Source organism: Tiliqua scincoides, chromosome 2, assembly GCF_035046505.1.
Source record: "Tiliqua scincoides isolate rTilSci1 chromosome 2, rTilSci1.hap2, whole genome shotgun sequence".
Lineage (NCBI taxonomy): Eukaryota > Metazoa > Chordata > Lepidosauria > Squamata > Scincidae > Tiliqua > Tiliqua scincoides.
Window position 1 is genome coordinate 59,348,818 of NC_089822.1, and position 21,663 is coordinate 59,370,480.

Consider the following 21,663-nt stretch of genomic DNA (forward strand, 5'->3'; position numbering starts at 1 on the left):
TTTCTGTTTATATGCTGACACTGTGGACAGCTGCATAGGCTTTAATCTTAATGTCTACAGATTCAGTCCAGTTGTGCCAGTTTCAGCTGAATATCATGTGCTTGATATTCACAGAGGAATCACAGAGTTATTAGAAACTCCATCATTCTTTCTGATGGCTCCAGATCCCTGTTCTCATCTCCAGGCATTGACTGAATGTATGAAGGGAGAATGGGATCACATCTCGTTATAATGTTTCCAACCTTTTTGCCCCCATCAGCCTTCCCCTGTCCTCTGTGTATTCAGGGGAAGATGAGAGTGGGCTTCCACACACACGCATACACAATGTGTGTAGACCTGTCGGTCAATCAGGAACTGTGCATGATCAGAGGTCGGGCTCAGGAAAATTGAGGCAAATGGATGAAAAAGATCATGCCTTAAATGCTCCTTAAATGGCCAGAGCTTAGAGACAGTTGATGCTGTCTTTTTTTAAAGGTGGCAGTCTTGTAGGTGGTTGGGAGGCTGAATGAGTCAGCAGAGTTGGGGAAACTTCTCACAGGTAGGCAATCTTATGGGAATCTCCCAGGCCGAGATGGAGTCCCAGTTGCTTCCCAGCTCAGTCATTTTTTTTCCCCAGCAGTGGCTGCAACGGAGAGATGCGAAAAGGCAGCAGTGTTCCAAGCCCTCACTCCAGACCTCTTGGTGTTCTGACTGCTGTTTCTCTTCAAGTGCCACTGGACAGCCGCAGGGGAAATGCCCCACTGAGGACTGCTCTGCCATGCACGAGCCTGGCAGCACCAAAAATTTGTGCCCAAAGGATGGAGATTCCCTTGCCTGTACTGAAAGGGAGTCCACTCTGTACTTGTCTGCAGCCACAAAATCATAAACATCGAAATACAAAGTTTCCCCACATTATATCAGACCATAGGTAATCTAGCTCAGTTTCATCTACATTGACTGGCAGCTGCTCTCCAGGGTTTCAAGATAGGAGAGGAATGTTTCTGTCTGCAGACACTATACAGAGAAGCAGAAAGACACATCATTGTGCATATACTAAACAAAATACCAACCTTTGCAATGCAGAAAATCATCTCATTGTGGTCACAAAAGGTAACCTGTGAAACTCTTGTTTCTTATTCCTTCCATCTTGACAGTTTTGTTATACAGATGTTTGGCCACTGGGTGGCAGGAGAGTCCCATGTTCACATTTTCATACTGCCATCTGGAAGGAGCCTGTGTAATGTGCATAAGATGTTATAGTTACAGTTGGTGTAAAACTTGGTTTGAATATGCATGGGGACAAATGGAGGAAAAAAGCATGTAGAAGGAACAAAACAGAAGCAAATCTATTTCAGAATATGTGTGGACAAATGCCAGTCACTGATTCACACTTGCCTGCAATCCTCACCAGAGGGTTTTTTTTTTTTTTTTTTTGGGGGGGGGGGCATTTATGGACTTGTAGTTTGACTGTAGTCATTCAGTGATGTGCTTATGAAACTTGGCATTGCCATAGAGGGACTGACCCTATAAAAAGTAGAATATTTTAAGGGCCAAACTGCATATTGTTTTATATGGCAGGCATTGTAGATCAGTGAGAGAGCATGTGCTGTGCATGTAGGAGGGTCTGATTCCAATCCTTGGCATCTCAATGCAAGGATTGGAAAAGCAGCTCTTCCAGGCAAGACGAGGAAAGGCCCCTGTCTTTAAATCTATAGGGATGGTCCCAGTCAGTGTGGACAATTCAGGCAGCCCAAACCTAACTAAATTCACCTGCATGGATGACATGGGCTATGCTGCATCCCATGGGGGAATTTAGACCGGAGGTTTCCTTGGGGTAAGGGAACATGTGTCCTCTTGCACCAGCAGTCACAATGGGTCAGCTTGGACCTGTGCCAGTGATACTGCTGGCCCAAGTCCATATTGATCCATATCAGTGGATCAGACACAGGAAGGAAAATAGGATATGGCATGTGCCAGCACTCCCTCCTGGACCCAATCTGCCCACCCCATTACTGCTCTAGATAGAATTAGGCCATAAGTTTGATGAGAGAAGGCCATCGCATATGTAGCTTTGGCCACTGCACCCCTGTGGGTGACATTTAGTTGCAGCTGGCATCATATGACATCATGAAGCTCACCATTTTCCAGCCCCCTTCCCCAACAAAATGGAGTGGAAAACGCTGAGCACATCATTGATCTGCTCAACTAAACATCACTAAGAGACATGAGGAGGTGAAGTGGGTCAGTGGTGGCCTTGCACTTCTACATAGTCTGGCCCTTACAGGTACAATTACAGATGGGGTCTGTTTAATCATGGCAAAAGGGTCCCAGACCTTTAAAAGTACCTGTGAAGCATTTATGAAGAAAGCGTTGCTCAACAGTAGTAGACCTAGTATCTGTTGATTTTGATGATGCAAGAGGAACAGCACATCCTGTACAAGCAGCCAGATGTTCTAAAGAAGTGCAAGGCACTTATTGTGCACCCAGTGCAAAGTCTGAAAAGGAGTTTGCATGGGTGGGGGGGGGTGCACAGACTCCTGATGCAAGACACAAGTTCCTCTGTTTACACCTGAAGCATAATGAAATGAAGATCAACTGAGTTGACCTTTCTCAAAGGCTGCTATGCTGTCTGAAACCACACTACCCTCTGGTGAATGTTGGCACAGACCCAGGCTACTTTGGCTGGAATATTAAGTTTTCCCAGATCTGAAAACCTACATATTTTTCTGAAAGGTGTGCCAGGGGTTCAGTGCTTTATTCCTCATTCGACCCAGACAAGAATGCCAAACATCCAGCTATGTCTGCCACGCATCCATTGCAAACAATGCTGCACATGCCAGGCTATCCCATGTTCTCAGTCACATGACACCCGATCAGCTCCTTTGATGTTGCCATCAAATCCTGAGGCCTGAAACTCTGGCTCCATGGTAAACCACATAAGCCAAGACCAAAAGATGTTCTCAAATAACCAGCATGTCAGACAAAGGTTCGGGGAAATGTGGTCAACTGGGTTTCACATTATTCCGCAAGCTATAAGTAGTTCTTGGGTTCTGTTGGTTACATGCTAAAGGGAAATCCATGCAAATGATGGATTGCCACTTGCAGTATCAACCATAGAAACTGTGTTATTTCGAGGTCAGTTGCGGTAGGTTGTTAAAGAAACCCACATTCCTATTTATGCAATGCAATGCAATGGTTTTCACCTCTGTCACATTTAGAGCTGTGGCTACAGTATGCAATTTTAATATTAATTACAAGATCCCATTTACCAAATTGCTGCTGTAAGATACAAGTCACAGCTTTTGCCTGAAAAAAGCAGCAGAGGGGGCCAGAGAGCAGGTCTCAAATGGGAGAGAAATTACAGCCTGTTGGTGTCAGGCTGACCATGCATGTGAAGGAGAATTTAAAAACACATTGGTTAGCAGCATAGCTCCAGCAATGTGGATGGATGTGCATGTGCATCAGGGTTGTACAGTGTGTGATAGTCCAAAGTACATGCAGGCCACTAGCCATGTAATGTGGCCTGACAGGTGCTTGACAGCTTGCATAGTTATGTAGTTCCCAAGCAGTGGAGAATAAACAGTAGGATTACCAAGGTTCTTGTAGGCTGAGGAGACTGCATTTAGCTTGATGGCCTCCAAGGTTTTTGCTTTATCAGTTTATTGTAATTAAATTTTACATTGTAATTAAAATGTAAAATTGTAATTAAAATGGCATTGATCACCAACTGGGGTGCGAACAGATCTCAGCAAAGCACATAATTGCTTTACCCATACTATATGATTTCTGTATGAATGGCCTTGCTATATGAGAAGAAAGCCTTGCTTGCACAGAGGACACTAGGTAGAAATCACATGCATAAAGCAACACCAGAGAACAAAGGGAATACACATAGTTTAGCCTAACAGATCTAACATTCTTAGATGTGGCATGAAGGGGGCATGAAGGGGGCAACTCCCCCCCCAACCATCCACCTTATTGTTAGGTTACTTACATTGTTACTTGAAGTGAAAGGTACTTTTCACATACTGAAGAGCACTTTATTTTTAATCACTAATCAATATATACAAAGTGCGTGCTTGGACACACACAAAAGGTCTCTAAGGTAAGTCATCGAAGATATGGAAGGCCATGTTGGCGCTTTCTCACAAGCACAATCCATCCATTGTGGTGCCTTTGTGCAGGTAAAATATACCATTATTTCTCTTTCAGAAATCTAAAATAGGCGACAGAGCTACCCCAAAGGGTGGTTTGGTTCATCCCTCCCACATTTTTTCAGGTGCCATCACTGCACAAGACCAATATGGCTCCATAAATATATCTTTTAAATCCTGACTCTTTTACCGTCTCTAAGAAATTAGACTGGTTGTGATCAGCCCATGGTAAAAACTCTTTGTCAGCCATATCTGAGATTATGGTAGATCTTTCTTCCTGACTGGTAAGCATCTCAATATAAATTTGCACCTCTAATTGTGCAACCTTATGCATGCCTACCCAGAAGTAAGCCCTATTCATCTTAATGAAACTTACTCCAGCTGAAACTTTGGTTCTTTGGAATAATCTCCCTGGTTTAGAAAAGCCTTCAGGAAAAATTGCACAAGTGGCTGTACCTGCCCAACCAGTTCTGCAAAACAATGGCACAGTCCTGGAAGCTTCCTAACTGTAAGATAAACCAGACCAACTGGGGTTACCAAAGAGAGTGCTCCAGGCCCTGGGTCCCACTCAGTAGCTTCCCTGATAAACTCATCAAAGCACGATGCTATCTGAGGCACAAGTCTCATGAAGGATCACAAAGCACTCAGTCACACCTTTCCCAAGTTGTGGCAGAACAGGAACTGGCCACCTTCACCAAGCAATTGAAACCTATCAGTAACAACCAACAGACAAGAGGATGATCAGGGATGAGCTCATTCCACATCAAACTTTTGTTTGTTTTTGTTTTTGGTCAGTGGCCAAAAATTCTAAAAAAGGTCCAGTCACAGACCCCAAAAGTGTGCCTGCTCCTTCCACCTAACATGATCCACTGGTGCTGCACTAAGTGCCCCCATCACATTTGATGACCTAGAAATCTCTGGGTCACCCTAGCCACCCAAGACAGGAGACAAGCTTCTTTGCTTCTCTTTCTGCTCCCCTTCTTTTCATCCCCCATTTCTTCTCTGCTTCCTTTAGACTCTTGTTCTTAACAGGGAATTCACCATTAGGGGAACTCTGCAGCTTCTGCCTCACTGTGCTCTCCAACGAAACCATTATAGCAAAAATAGAGCAGGAACCTCAGTTATTGACCCTACTGTACTATCCTCTGTGACTTGCGTGCAGCCAAAGCGGATCCACTCTCTGTCTATAGCCACTGCAGCAGCTTCAGCAGAGGGGTGCAAATCATAAGAGCCCATCTAGTCCAGCTTCCTGTATCTCACAACAGCCCACCAAATGCCCCAGGGAGCGCACCAGATAACAAGAGACCTGCATCATGGTGCCCTCCCTTGCATCTGGCATTCTGACATGGCCCATTTTTAAAATCAGGAGGTCGCACATACGCATCATGGCTTGTAACCCATAATGGATTTTTCCTCCACAAATTTGTCCAACCCCTTTTAAAGGCATCCAGGCCAGATGCCATCACCACATCCTGTGGCAATGAGTTCCACAGACCAACCACAAGCTGAGCAAAGAAATATTTTCTTTTGTCTGTCCTAACCCGCCGAACACTCAATTTTGTGGATGTCCCCTGGTTCTGGTATTATGTGAGCGTGCAAAGCGCATCTCTCTAACCACTCTATCCTTCCCATGCATAATTTTGTATGTTTCAATTATGTCCCCCCTCAGGCACCTCTTTTCTAGGCTGAGGAGGCTCAAATGCTGCAGCCTTTCCTCATAAGGAAGGTGCCCCAACCCAGTAATCATCTTACAGCCCAATCCTATCCACACTTTCCTGGGAGTAAGCCCCATTCACTGTAATGGGACTTACTTCTGAGTAGACATGCATAGGATTGGGCTGTTAGTTGCTCTCTTTTGCACCAAAAAAAAAAAAATTGCTAAATTTTTCACTGTTCCCCACCATACCATGCCATGCCGTGTGAGCCCCTCCCCCTCACCGCCAGAGCCAGTTGTCCCCTCTTTGTTTTCGCTGCCCGGACTGGCTCCGGTGGCAAGAGGGAGGGGCTCTTACATAGTATCGTTGGATGCCCTCTAGCTATGCTGCTGAGCCACTGTCCCGCTGTAGCGAATCCCTGTCCCAGTCACAATCTCACAGCCTAACTGGTCTTCTCAATGGCTTCCCCCCTCTTCCCTGAACTCTCCACCCCTTCCTACCATCCACCCAGTAAGCTGCAGCTTTCTCTTCTAGCCATTTGACCTGCCTGAATAGCCTTCTTATTCCAGTTAATAAAGAGTCCAAAGGAAGCGGAGGAGAAATGGGGTTTGAATGCATGGATACTACACCCTATTCTCACTCTTTCATTCTCCCCTTCTCTATTTTGCATGTCCATGTTCTCTTCCTCTTTCAAGATGCTAGGCTTCTCCCTTAATCCACCTAGCAACTGACATGTTCCAATCCTTTAGCCCACTGAGCCTCTGGAATTTGCATTCCTGCAGCACTGCATACTTTATGGCAGTTGCAAAATGCGACCTGCCATTCTGCGCTGCTGGGCCACTGCCACAAATGGCGAGCAGCTGTAGCCACACAACATCAACCTCAACACTGGTAACATAGGGGGTGGATGAGTGGGGAGTGGGAGTGGGAAACGATGGGAGTGGAGGGATGGATTGGGCCTGGGATGGGGGTGGGATCAGTGGTTCCAGCGCAACCGATATCCTATTCCCCCCTTCCTGGGCTTGACCTGCCTGCACAGATCCACTTGGACTTGCACCAGCGACATAGCTGGCACAGGTCTGAGTTGACCCATAGCAGCTGCTGGGGCTAACCAGGGGCAAGGGGACAAATGCAGAAATTTCCCTTCAGGATGCAGTATAGCCCATGCTGGGAATTTACTTACAATCAGACTGTCAGTGACTCTTTTCACTATATCTGCCATTATTTTATACCACTGGCATACTGGGGAGGGTCAGGGGAGCAAATACCCTGGAGCGCCACCTGGCAGGGAGGCAGTACATAACCTCCCCCCCCCACCGCCTGCTTTGTTTGTTTTTCAGGCCCATTTACAAGGCCTTAGAAGGACATCAAAGAATCTTAGAATTCTCTACTTAGAATTCACCTTCAATCTCTACTTTGCTGGCCTTAGAATCCAGCAAAGTAGAGATTGAAGGTGGGTCCGACTCCACCGTAGAATCTCTGTGGGTTAAATTACCAGGCTTGTGCAGAGATGTAATACTGGGGGCGTGCTATCGTCCTCCAGACCAGAAATCTGATAGGGACCTTGAAATGAGGAAACAGATCAGGGAGGTGACAAGGAAGGACAGGGTTGTAATCATGGGGGACTTCAATTATCCTCATATTGACTGGGTCAATTTGTGTTCTGGTCACGATAAGGAAACCGGATTTCTTGACATGCTAAATGACTGTGGCTTAGATCAGCTAGTCACGGAGCCCACCAGAGGACAGGTGACTCTGGATTTAATTTTGTGCGGTACGCAGGACCTGGTTAGAGATGTAAACGTTACTGAGCCATTGGGGAACAGTGATCATGCTGCGATCCGTTTTGACGTGCACACTGGGGGAAGAATACCAGGCAAATCTCTAACAAAAACCCTTGACTTCCGACGGGCGGACTTCCCTCAAATGAGGAGGCTGGTTAGAAGGAGGTTGAAAGGGAGAGTAAAAAGAGTCCAGTCTCTCCAGAGTGCATGGAGGCTGCTTAAAACAACAGTAATAGAGGCCCAGCAGAGGTGTATACCGCAAAGAAAGAAGGGTTCCACTAAATCCAGGAGGGTGCCCGCATGGCTAACCAGCCAAGTTAGAGAGGCTATGAAGGGCAAGGAAGCTTCCTTCCGTAAATGGAAGTCTTGCCCTAATGAAGAGAATAAAAAGGAACATAAACTGTGGCAAAAGAAATGTAAGAAGGTGATAGGGGAGGCCAAGCGAGACTATGAGGAACGCATGGCCAGCAACATTAAGGGGAATAATAAAAGCTTCTTCAAATATGTTAGAAGCAGGAAACCCGCCAGAGAAGCGGTTGACCCTCTGGATGGTGAGGGAGGGAAAGGGGAGATAAAAGGAGACTTAGAGATGGCAGAGAAATTAAATGAGTTCTTTGCATCTGTCTTCACGGCAGAAGACCTCGGGCAGATACCGCTGCCCGAACGGCCCCTCCTAACCGAGGAGTTAAGTCAGATAGAGGTTAAAAGAGAAGATGTTTCAGACCTCATTGATAAATTAAAGATCAATAAGTCACCGGGCCCTGATGGCATACACCCAAGGGTTATTAAGGAATTGAAGAATGAAGTTGCAGATCTCTTGACTAAGGTATGCAACTTGTCCCTCAAAACGGCCATGGTGCCAGAAGATTGGAGGATAGCAAATGTCACGCCTATTTTTAAAAAGGGAAAGAGGGGGGACCCGGGAAACTATAGGCCGGTCAGCCTAACATCCATACCGGGTAAGATGGTGGAATGCCTCATCAAAGATAGGATCTCAAAACACATAGACGAACAGGCCTTGCTGAGGGAGAGTCAGCATGGCTTCTGTAAGGGTAAGTCTTGCCTCACAAACCTTATAGAATTCTTTGAAAAGGTCAACAGGCATGTGGATGCGGGAGAACCCGTGGACATTATATATCTGGACTTTCAGAAGGCGTTTGACACAGTCCCTCACCAAAGGCTACTGAAAAAACTCCACAGTCAGGGAATTAGAGGACAGGTCCTCTCGTGGATTGAGAACTGGTTGGAGGCCAGGAAGCAGAGAGTGGGTGTCAATGGGCAATTTTCACAATGGAGAGAGGTGAAAAGCGGTGTGCCCCAAGGATCTGTCCTGGGACCGGTGCTTTTCAACCTCTTCATAAATGACCTGGAGACAGGGTTGAGCAGTGAAGTGGCTAAGTTTGCAGACGACACCAAAATTTTCTGAGTGGTAAAGACCAGAAGTGATTGTGAGGAGCTCCAGAAGGATCTCTCCAGACTGGCAGAATGGACAGCTAAATGGCAGATGCGCTTCAATGTCAGTAAGTGTAAAGTCATGCACATTGGGGCAAAAAATCAAAACTTTAGATATAGGCTGATGGGTTCTGAGCTGTCTGTGACAGATCAGGAGAGAGATCTTGGGGTGGTGGTGGACAGGTCGATGAAAGTGTCGACCCAATGTGCGGTGGCAGTGAAGAAGGCCAATTCTATGCTTGGGATCATTAGGAAGGGTATTGAGAACAAAACGGTTAGTATTATAATGCCGTTGTACAAATCGATGGTAAGGCCACACCTGGCGTACTGTGTCCAGTTCTGGTCGCCGCATCTCAAAAAAGACATAGTGGAAATGGAAAAGGTGCAAAAGAGAGCAACTAAGATGATTACGGGGCTGGGGCACCTTCCTTATGAGGAAAGGCTACGGCGTTTGGGCCTCTTCAGCCTAGAAAAGAGACGCTTGAGGGGGGACATGATTGAGACATACAAAATTATGCAGGGGATGGACAGAGTGGATAGGGAGATGCTCTTTACACTCTCACATAATACCAGAACCAGGGGACATCCACTAAAATTGAGTGTTGGGCGGGTTAGGACAGACAAAAGAAAATATTTCTTTACTCAGCGCGTGGTCGGTCTGTGGAACTCCTTGCCACAGGATGTGGTGCTGGCGTCTAGCCTAGACGCCTTTAAAAGGGGATTGGACGAGTTTCTGGAGGAAAAATCCATTATGGGGTACAAGCCATGATGTGTATGCGCAACCTCCTGATTTTAGGAATGGGTTAAGTCAGAATGCCAGATGTAGGGGAGAGCACCAGGATGAGGTCTCTTGTTATCTGGTGTGCTCCCTGGGGCATTTGGTGGGCCGCTGTGAGATACAGGAAGCTGGACTAGATGGGCCTATGGCCTGATCCAGTGGGGCTGTTCTTATGTTCTTATGACATTTTTAGGCCTTCTGGGGGCTGGAAGTGACATTTTTAGGCCTCTGGACTGCATTTTGCAGTCCTGGCTCCAGGTAGCACAGGGGCCAGGATCACAATTGTTTTACATACCACTTTGTAACATGCTCAAGTGGTTCAGTATTAGTCTTTATCTCGCTTCCCTGCTCAGCAATCCAAAAAAGATCAAAGTAATTCCATTTTATAAGCAAAGAACTGAGGTTAAGAGTGATTTGTCTAAAGTCCACCTAAGTGAATTCATGGCTAGCAAAGAATTTGAATCAGATAACCTCTCTTTCTCTCTCTGCTTGCCTACCTGCCATGTACTAAACTTTGAACACAGAAGGAGCAGGCCTAGTTTTTTTCAGGCATCTCTTCACTTCCTTCCCCTGAGTGTAGTCTGATGTGCAAACCTCTCTGGAGCTTATTGTTGTAAGCCAGTGAAGCGGTCTCTGTGTATTGCTCAGAGCACCAGCTGTCACCACACAATAGGATTAATTCCACTGAGCAATCAATTGGATCTCTCCTGAGGTGTAGCCGCTAAAGGCTGCCTCTGTTGCTACAGTTTAACACATGTTACTATCTGCTCAGCTCTTTCTCCATGCAGGAATTTAAGGAATTTGAATATAGGCCCACTTCCCTCTCAGAAGTGACCCAACAGTTTGATGTGTGCTTGTTGTTCTTAATCAATTGAGTTGATGATGATGATCATGATAATAACTATAATCATAGTAACATTCTAACCCATGGTTCCATAGAGAATTTGATTTCCTTATTTGAAATCTATTAGATTGATTATGCCACTTTTCTCCTAAAGGCATCCAAAGCAGCTCACAACAATATTAAAACAAAACAAAACACAGATAAATATATATATTCAAGGCAGAATAAAAACAGCTGCAGTAACTGATGCTTTACAAATGCCCACTAGCAGAGAAACCTGCCAGTCAACAATAGGGCCAGGTGAAGTTCCTTTGGCAGGGCATTCCATTGTTTCATCAGCACAGAATTGGCCCAGATCATTCTGTCCTCCTCCAGCCCTCTGACGGGGGTGGGGTGGGAGTGAGAAACAGCACACAGAACAGGTCCTTAAGTGATAGCCTTAAAAGTCAACCAGGTGACTTCATACGGACGGAGCTGATTATTCTGTCAAGGCTGTACATAACACAGCCTGTCCTACATCATCCACTTTCCACTTGAATGGGTAGATTGATTGTAGGGGTGTATTTAGTGGGGTTCATATCAGTTCATTCATACATGTTGAAGGCCACAACTGGGTTATGGGTTTTATGGTTGCAATCACTGATAAGGAATTATTCTTTATGGAGGACCCTACTGATACCTGACCTATGAAGTCACATGTAAAAATTATGACACTTCAAATCTTTCAAAGGCTTTATCTGGACTACTAAACTCACTGGGGGCCCAATCCTATCAGCCCATAGCATTGGCGCTGGATTCCATTTAACACATAGCACATAAAGTACATTTACAGTACCCTTGGAGAGGGAGTGCCTGCAGTGGGCCTCAGTAGTGGCAGGAGGACAACGCACGGCAGCCGGGTTAAGTAACACCTCTAGGCAGTGGTGCGGTTTTTTTTTGGGGGGGGGGAGGCTTTCTGGGGTGGGGGGAGGGCAGGAGAGGGCGGGATGGGAGCCACTGGCAGAGGTCTGCTCCTCCAGATCCTATCCTCCGTGTTGGGCTGAAAACCCTAACACGGAGTGCCTCCAGTCTGTGCCAGCAAAATAGCTGGCACAAATAGCCTCATTGTGGGGCCTGCACCCTTACTTTGAGGAAGGGAATGAATGTCCCCTTCCCTTGAGGAGACCTCCGGAGGCCTCCACAGAGCCACTGGATGCAGCAGTAGCTCTCTTGGTGCCACTGAATCTGGCAGCGTTGCAGCGGACAGGATTGGGGTGCCCAACACATTCAATATTGCCAGTGCTATTTAAATAATCGTTTTTGCCCTTATTTGTCACTCAAGATACTGGAGGTTCATTGTTGGAAAGATGTGCATGATTTTGATAGTCTTGAACAGGAGTGCCCAAACCCCGGCCCTGGGGCCACATGTGGCCCTCAAGGCCCCTCAATGCGGCCCTCAGGGATACCCCAGTCTCCAATGAGCCTCTGGCCCTCTGGAGATTTGTTGGAGCCCGCTCTGGCCTGACACAACTGATCTCGGCGTGAGGGCGACTGTTTGACCTCTCATGTGAGCTGTGGGATGAGGGCTTCCTCCACTGCTTGCTGTTTCATGTCTGTGATGCAGTAGCAGCAGCAAAGGAAAGGCCAGCCTTGCTTTGTGCAAGGCCTTTTATAGGCCTTGAGCTATTGCAAGACCTTCATTCATTCATATAAGTTCATCTTTAATATATTCATTTATGTAAACTTATGTAAATGTATTCAAATTTGAAATGTAAATTAATTCTTTTTTTCTCCCGGGCCCCTGACACTGTATCAGAGAGATGATGTGGCCCTCCTGCCAAAAACTTTGGACACCACTGGTCTTGAACCTACCTCAGCTCAGATTTCCATGACCCACACTGTGACTCCCAACTCCGTTAACCTGTTGCATGTCACATGCAACAGTTGTGGTCTCAGTATGGGAGGCACAGACACCACCCACGAAATGGTAGGACAAGTTTTGCCTGTCCCACACACTGTTCCATCCGAGAGAAATGAGGTTTCTCTTCTCCCCTCTGAAGTGGCATTGTTCTCAGTGGGAGTCTGAGAAATCTTTGTTGCAGCTGACGCAGACAAGTCCTAAATTAGCTGTAATGAATTATTTCTCACTGTTTCATCAATTAAGCACTCAGGGAATAACAGAGAATCTAGCAAAATTCATGCAGTTTTATTGAGAGGAAATCCTATTGAAAGCAGATTTTCTGGTAAGCTAACTCTTTGTCTTTCATGTCTAGAGATCCTACAAGGGGAGTGTACTTCCAGAACAGGCTAACAATCTGTAATCTGGATCACAGATCTGCTGGATAATAGCATCTCTGTTTCAGGCTTGGTATCTCTCATCTGTCCCATTGCTGATCCCAGGCCCCAATTCAGCACTTCCACAGCCTCCTTAGAATCAGGTGGGATAGAGATGCAGACATGGGTGTCATCCTCATACTAGTGGCACTCAACCCCAAACCCTCTGATAATCTTTCCCAGCTATTTCATTTAGGCCCAAATCCTAACCCACTTTCCGACACTGGCATAGCGGTGCCAATGGAACATGTGCTGCATCCTGCAGTTGGGTGTCAGTCACAGAGGCCTCCTCAAAGTAAGGGAATGTTTGTTCCCCTACCTTGGAGCTGCATTGTCCTTACCTCAGTGCTGGAAAATTGGTTAGGATTACGCCCTTAGATGTTTAATAGCATGGGAGGACAGAACTGAGGCCACAATCCTAACCCCTTATGCCAGTGCTGGAAAGCACTGGCATAGCGGTGCCAATGGGACGAGTACTGCATGCTGCAGTTGGGTGTCAGTCACAGAGGCCTCCTCAAAGTAAGGGAATGTTTGTTCCCTTTCCTCAGAGTTGCATTGCCCTTATGTCAGTGCTGAAAAGCACTGATATAAGGGGTTAGGATTGCGCCCTGAGTCCTATGTGACACTTATCACTGTTGCTATTTAGCAGCCTTGAACTAACACTAAATGGAGAGTAATAGAGAGAACTAACACTAAATGGAGCTAAATGGAGAGCAGTGATTGATTAATTGTGTTCCTTGACTTTGCAAATGGAGTCACTTTGGCAGGTACAGAAATACCTTAGCCCTGTTTTCTCAGAAGACACACTGCCTGGAAATGCTACGTACAAACCATTCTCAGCTATATATTTGCCCCTCCACAAAAACATGATGAATGGTGGTAAACAAATCAATATAATTTGGTGCCTCCCAGCCAGCAGAGTCAAAGAGGCTCCTTGGTTTCCTTCGAATGATGAAGCAGCAGGGTAGGCGTCTTGAGCGACAGTGGAGGAAGACTTGTGACAGATCCGACTGGACACAGGCTAAGGCCCACTACAGGGCCTACTCTGTGGCGATAGTGGCAGCAAAGCGCTTCTTCTCTGCCACTATCGCATCCACACATAGCCGGCCAGCGGAACTGTTCCGTGTGGTGCAGGGTCTCCTCCATCAGACCCCATCAGTGGATCAGGAGGACCACACGGAGGTCCGCTGTAACACCTTTGCCAGGCACTTTGCGGATAAAATCGCTTGGATTCGCCACGACTTGGACTCCATGTTGACAATGTCTAGTGATGTCCCCATGGCACCTGTCAATCCTAGTTTGTGGGATTCTTTTCAGCTTGTAGAACCTGAGGATGTGGACAGGATCCTTTGGAGTGTGAGGCCATCCGCCTGCCCGCTGGATCCATGCCTAGCATGGCTGGTTAGATCTGCCCAGGAGGGACTGGCCAAGTGGACAGAGAGGGTAGTAAATTCATCTTTGAGGGTGGGGGTGATGCCTCTGGCATTAAAGCAAGCAGTGGTTCACCTCCTCCTGAAAAAGCCCTCTCTGGACCCCTCTATGTTGGATAATTATCGGCCAGTCTCGAACCACCCATTTCTAGGCAAAGTGATCGAGCGGGTGGTGGCATCTCAGCTCCAGAGGATCCTGGATGAAGCGGATTATCTGGATCCCTTTCCATCTGGCTTCAGGCCTGGCTTCGGGATGGAGACGGCCTTGGTCGCCTTGGTGGATGACCTACACCGAGGGCTAGATGGAGGGAATGCATCCTTGCTAGTCTTTTTGGACCTCTCAGTGGCTTTCAACACCATTGACCATGGTGTCCTTCTGGGACGGTTGGCCGAGGTGGGGATCAGGGGCACTGTTTTGCAGTGGTTCCGGTCCTTCTTGGCCGACAGGTCCCAGATGGTGGTATTGGGGGACTCCTGTTCAGCACCCTAGCTCTTGAGGTGTGGGTTGCCACGGGGTTCTATTTTGTACCCCATGTTGTTTAACATCTACATGAAACTGCTGGGGGAGGTCATCCGGGGATTTGGAGTTGGGTGCCATCAGTATGCTGATGACACTCAGCTCTATCTCTCCTTTCCACCTGAGTCCAGGGTGGCTGTCTCTGTCCTGGAGCATTGCCTGGAGGCAGTTGGGATCTGGATGAGGGTGAACAAGCTGAGATTAAATCCAGACAAACAGAGGTCCTCCTGGTGCATAAATCCACGATGCAGGTGCTAGACTATTGCCCTGCTCTGAATGGGGTTGCACTCCCCCTGAAAGAACAGGTTTGCAGTTTGGGGATTCTCCTGGTCTTGCAGCTCCTCCTGGATGTCCAGGTGTCGACTGTGGGCAGGGGTGCTTTTGCCCAGCTTTGGCTGGTGCACCAGCTGCAGCCGTACTTGTCTCGGGCGGATCTGGCCATGGTGGCCCATGCCATAGTGACATCAAGATTAGATTATTGTAACACGCTCTATGTGGGGCTGCCCCTGAAGATGGTCCAGAAGCTACAACTAGTGCAGAATGCGGCAGCTCGGGTAGTTGCTGGGGGTTGGCGGTTTGACTCTGTCACGCCGCTACTCCGGCGGTTGCACTGACTGCCCATTCGTTTCCGGGCTGAATTCAAGGTGCTAGTTATGACCTTTAAAGCCCTGAACAGCTTGGGACCAGCATATTTGAGAGACTGCCTTCTTCCGTATAATCCGGTCCGTTCTGTAAGGTCATCAGAAGGGGCCCTGTTGGTTGTGCCGTCATTGAGAGTGGTGAAGGGAATGGCGGCCAGAAACAGGGCCTTTTCGGTGGTGGCAACTGCACTATGGAATTCCCTCCCCTTTGAATTGAGAGCAGCTTCCTCTTTATTAACATTCCGGTGGGGCCTGAAGACTTTTTTATTCAGGAAAGCCTTTGAGGCACTATAAGGGCTGTTTTTATACATTTATAAATTATGTCTTTTACTGCGTGCTTTCAGTCTGCTGCTATGTATTTTATCTTGCTTTAATTGTTTTTAAGTGTTTTGTATTTTAATGTTTATCTGTTGCCTTGCATTTTAACTTGCTTGTTAGCCGCCTTGGGTGCCCTTCAGGGAGAAAGGTGGAATACAAATCTAATAATTAAATAAATATAACTTAACTCAGCCCAGAGAACACAGTATTATTTAGACACCTATTATTATATTAATTGCTATTTAAAATTAGGTTCCCTTCCAGGCCACTTTAAGTTCTTTCATTGTTGTTGTTGTTGTTGTTGTTGAAGGTAGGAAGGTGTCTTGGGGGGGGGGGAAACAACACCATGTTCCAGCAATAATATGACTGACTTCATGAGACAATTTGAGTGTCATGTTTTGCAGGACATCATGTCCTGGGCAGAACCTGGCCCAAGTCATTTCACAGAACAAAGTGTCTCAAGAACAACAAACGGGAAGGATTCTGGTGTTTTGGATTCTAGCTGCGCAAATCAACAATTATTACTTAGTTCCTTGGGTCCCTTTGGGGAGAATAAAAATAAAGTTTATTATTTATTATTATTATTACATTTTTTTCTAGGTTCCTGGGTTCCTAGAAATGTATAGTCTAACACAGTGTTTCTCAAACTGTGGGTCAGGATCCACTAGGTGGGTCACAAGTCAATTTCAGGTGGATCCCCATTCATTTCAATATTTTATTTTTAATATATTAAACTTGATGCTGCCATGGGAAGTGACTGCATTTGGGGAAATATTGCAGATCTGTACTTTTAACAATCTACTATGTATATACTTTGAACAATGATAGTCAATGGGGCTTACTCCTCGGTAAGTGTGGGTAGGATTCCAGTCTAGGAGTGTAAAAAATCCTCCTGCTTGATGATGTCACTTCTGGTCATGACATTACTTCTGGTGGGTCCTGGCAGATTCTCTTTCTAAAAAGTGGGTCCCAGTGCTAAAAGTGCTAAAAGCTTGAGAATCACTGGTCTAGCATTACACGAGCTACCAAGATGTTACGTTGTAAGTATCTTTTGTGTGATTGCATTTGACGATGACCAGACCCTAAACATGTAGAATAAAAATCAGATACACTGTTGTATTGATGTTTATTGATTTTATTTTATATACAAATTTATATCCGCTTTATCTCTCTAATGGGCATTCAAAGTGTTATGTTGATCATAATGTGTGAAGAAGTGAATGCACATACATGAGAATACAGTTATTCTCTATTTAGTGGTTCTCAAATGTTTCAGTCTCTGAAGCTCTTTGTATTCTTAAAAGGAGTCTCAAGGAGTTCCACTGGTGCATGCGTGGAATCTCAGGGAACTCCAGAGCACCAGAACAGTGCCAAGCCCAACACCAAATACCAATGAAGAGCTGTAACAGGAAGATAATGAGGAGGGAGAACCATGAATTTAAGAGGCAGGAGGGAAGGACAGTCAAACTAGGCAGGGGCAGATGGCAGCCACTTATGGTGTGCTCACAGATCCCCTAAAGGAGTTTCAGGGAGCCCCAAAACTCCCAGGAGCACACTTTGAAAATTGCTGCTCTAGTTCTACCAAAAAATGTAATTCAGACTGGGGTGATACAAACAAGAACATGTTCTCAATGACTCTCATTTAGTTCTGCAGAACAAAGCAAATGGCTGATATTTTGGAACACTCTTAGAGGGGAGGGCAACTTTTTCTCCTGCTCCATATGTTGTCATAAACAGGGTCAAGGGTCGGTTTTAGCCCCATCCAAGGGCTGTCACCAAGGTCACTCCATTCCATTCTTCCATATCCTTGAATGACCATCATTAATACCTACATGGTGGCTTGAAGACCACATTGCTGTGGGAAAAAAGCCTGCCTAACATCCCAGGCTTTGGACAGCCTGGCCTGCACCAATAGATGCTTAGTAAATATATTTTAACACTAGAGGGGTTGGGTTGGGTTAGCCATGATCCTAATCAAACACAGAATTGCAACACCCCATTCATTGGACTGGTTGGGAACAACAGCGATTTGGCTCCTTTTCTCCCAGAATTGCCTTCATCATTAGCCTTGCCACTTGCCTGCAGTAAGTGGCAGATTCCATTGACAAAGCAGATTCCATTGACACAGATGAGACCAGCTGCCATCTGGTTCCTCCCCTTTCTCCAGAACTGTCTATTCCACCGCTTATGTAAGAACTGGTACCCAATTGTTTGTTTTCCTCGCATCAAGCAGCACAGCCATGAGTGAAATCCAAACAGTGTTTCTTCTTTACAAATAGAACATGCCTAGCAACCGCTGCAACACCTTGTAATTCCTTCTAGGCGCAGGACTTCCTGTTTTCTGCGCTGTCATAGTACATCTCCCAGCAAACAGTGCTTCAACTCTGTTGTTTACAGAAACGACTACGCCTATGAATGCAACGCTTCTCCATTCCTTTTCCCTTTTCTATCATGTCTAGTAGATAGAATGTCATTCTTTTAAATTGTAAGCTGCCTTGACTGCATTTGCTGAAAGAAAGAACTGTATATCAATGTAACAACAACAAAAAACTGACACGGATCTGTTTATATGCATTTGTCATTGTCAAGCAAGAAGGCTTTTCAATTGTTCAAGATGAGTAAGGTCCTAAAAGGGGCACATGCCCCACCCCTTTCAAGTAGCCATACTCACAGTACAACATAATCTACTAAAGCAAGGGTATCAAACATAAGGCCCAGGGGCCGGATGCGGCCCCCGGAAGTTTTTTATCTGGCCCTCAGGCTCTCAGCTGCTGAGGTGTTACAGCTAAAATGGCAGCCCACATGAAAATTGGGCTTTCCCAAATCTTGAAATATTATCAAGACTTGCATATTTTCTCTTCTGTCATTTGTAGTTAATGAGTTTCTATATGAGAACAAAGTCTGGTTTCTGGCCATTAGCTGCTTAATTATGGCACTTTCTGCCATAAGTGATGTTATTATCACTTCCAGCCCTCAGCAGGAGCCCTGAATTCTAACTTTGGCCCTCTGTATGAATTGGGTTTGACAACCCTGTACTAAAGAATGCTACATTTTTTCCTATACTGCAGGAATTCTCAGGGGCTGTCCTGCAGGATGTCCCTGGTGACTCTTCCTACTTGTTCCATGAGCACCACTGTCTTGAATCTCACAAGATTGTGCAAGATCCAAGATGGTGGTGCCCGTATCTCACAACATTTGGATCTCACAACACAATCTTGGGTTTCACAAGGTTTCATGAGATCCAAGATGGTGGTACCTGACTGAGGAGGCAGCAGGTGTGTTGTGATCCAGGAAAGTTGGGGAACCACTGCTGTACTACATTAGATTGCAGGCAACCTGTATGTTTGATACACACAAAACTTGCATGTGGATAATCTACATATGATAAAGAAAAATAGCCAAGAACTGGGTTTCTCAAACAATGAGTTGTGACCCACTTGGTGGGTAGTGAAACTTTAGCTGATAAGCTGAGAAGGCAAATGCATGGAGCCCTATGGAAAGTGAAACTGAGCTATATCGCATGTTTACTTGCAAGTAGGCAAACATGCCTTGGTTCATTGCAAAGAACAAGCCAAGAGAAATCCAACAACACCAGAATGGTCCTGATCCTATAAATGAAGCCCCCCCAAAACACCTGAGAAGGAAGTCCCTCCCTCTAAGCTGATGAATGTATTGAGCCCTATGGAAATCAACACTAAACTTCACATTTGCATTTACTCACGAGTAAGCAACTGTGCCTTGGTTGGTGTTCAAGGTCAGGAACAGGTGAATGCAAGGCTACCAGAATGGTTCTGATCTGAAGAAAGTGGATGTCAGCAAATGCTCCGAAGGCCCCTCTTTTTACCTTACCCCTTCAGCTAGTAAGGTAAATTTTTTCTTCTTTTTTAGACTTCTAAAGCCAGTTGGGTCCTGGTAGTCCTCTCACACAAACACATATACACACACCCCGGTGGAGCCTAATTTCCTCTCCTCATCATTTTGGGGTTTTAATGCTGTTTAGAGGGAAGCTTTGAGTATCAATCTAGCCCAAACAAACAAACAAAAATATGCTGGATTTAAAACTGATTCCATACCAAATCACACTGAACTGGTTCAAATATAAGAACTTAAATTGAACTGCGCATTGCGAAGGACTAAAAATCTTACTGGTTTTTTCTGGAGGGCAGGGGGTTTGAGATTATTTCAGGCAGGCAACAGAGATCATTCACTTGGCGGAACAGGGCTGGCTTCCCCATCTCATCTCCCCTTATTTATTCATTTGTTTTACTTTAATCATCTACAGTTATTTATTTTAATTTGCTTGATGATGTCAATTCTGGCCATGACCTCACTTCTTGTGGGTTTCGGATAGATTATCATTCTAAAAGGTGGGTCCCGAACTAAAAAGTTTGAGAACCACTGGCCTAGAACTCTTCTCGCTGACATATTCATTTTGTATGGGAGAGTTTTTGTGGAAGGGAAGGGGCAGGGAGCCTTCAAGCATGTGATGCCCCAACCTGCAATGTGAATGAGGCAGCCCAGGGAAAATTGCAGTAATGGGATTCTGCCAGTGACATGCAGTGAGATCAAGGCTAGGGAGGCAACACACATTCACTCTCCCCCCTCCCATCCCCTTAAGTTCATCTCTGGAACAAACAGTCTTCCCCCCTCTAGAAATACAGTTCAGTCTCTGGAATACACTCCTTCTCCCACCCCTCAATAATTTTTTTTTTAAACTCACCTCCTTCTCCCACTCAGAGCTGGGGAGAGCTTAGCACAGGCCACTGGAAGCAACTAGAAAATGGTCACTCCTGGTGCTTTGAAGAGCTAGTCTATTGTGCAGGTTGTCTGCTTTTTTCATTGGATTTGCTCTCTTTTTAAACAGAAGAGAAGCAACTCTTCCAGCTGCCACCCCAGAACTTGCTAATGCAGGTGACCTACTATTTTTTGATTGACTAGCCAGCCACCCCGCTTTTTTTTAAATTAGAAAACACCCATGATTCCAGCTTAACCTGCTGGAGGCAAGTCTTCCTGCTGCCTCCCTATAGTCTGATGACACAAACTCTCTCTTTTTTTTCTTACTGGGCAGGTAGCTCTCCCTGGTTGCACAGGCATCCCTTCCTATTTTGCCATTTTGCCCTTTGCAATTCACCATAGCAATTGAGCTGATTGGCAGCACCTCTCTTTGTTCCTTTGTTTGTGCGGGTACTGCTTTAAATGGACTGTGTGCTGCAGAAGAGAGAAGCAGCTTGGGAAAGCAAAAGGTTTTTTTTCAAATTTGTTGGAACCTTTTTCATTTTTACTTGCTGGGTCAGGTGAGGCACTGGCTACCCTGCCCACCCTGACTGCACTGGATTCTGCAGAATGCATAAATCAGCAACAAGTCAACTTCTGGATCCAACATCCAGGGGCTGACCTCCCCAGCCCCATGCCCCAGGGCAGAGGTCCACGATGGTGCCCCCTGTGAGAGGCCACCCCCCCCCGTGCGCAAATTCACCCTCACCTCTTACCTGGAGTGAGCGGTGCCTTGCGTAGCTCTAGGATGCAGTGAGGAAGCCTCCTGAAGGTTCCCCAATGCTTTTTAAAACTGTGCTTCCAGAAAACTGGAAGCACAGTTTTCGACTCTGTCGGGAGCCTCAGAGAGGCTTCCACAGGGTCCTAAAGGAGCATGAGGCTCTGCGCCTGGGGAATTTGCCCCATAGAATAAATGAGAGATCTGCCACTGCCAATATCTATATGTTTCTCAACAGTTTGGATCCCATCATTATGGCTGCGAGAGAGAGAGAGAGAGAGAGAGAGAGAGAGAGAGAGAGCTGCTG

At 46.0% G+C, this 21,663-nt stretch overlaps 1 long non-coding RNA gene across 1 annotated transcript in view; it reads right to left on the reverse strand.

Annotated features, from left to right (window-relative positions):
* Positions 1-21,432, reverse strand: part of LOC136641498 (uncharacterized) — a 55,091-nt gene extending 33,659 nt beyond the window's left edge. Inside the window, exons 1-2 of the long non-coding RNA XR_010793880.1 lie at positions 21,355-21,432; positions 1,050-1,212 (exon numbers count right to left, since the gene is read on the reverse strand). This is a non-coding gene — a long non-coding RNA (uncharacterized lncRNA). The remainder of the gene's footprint in view (positions 1-1,049; positions 1,213-21,354) is intronic.
* Positions 21,433-21,663: the final 231 nt, after the last annotated feature.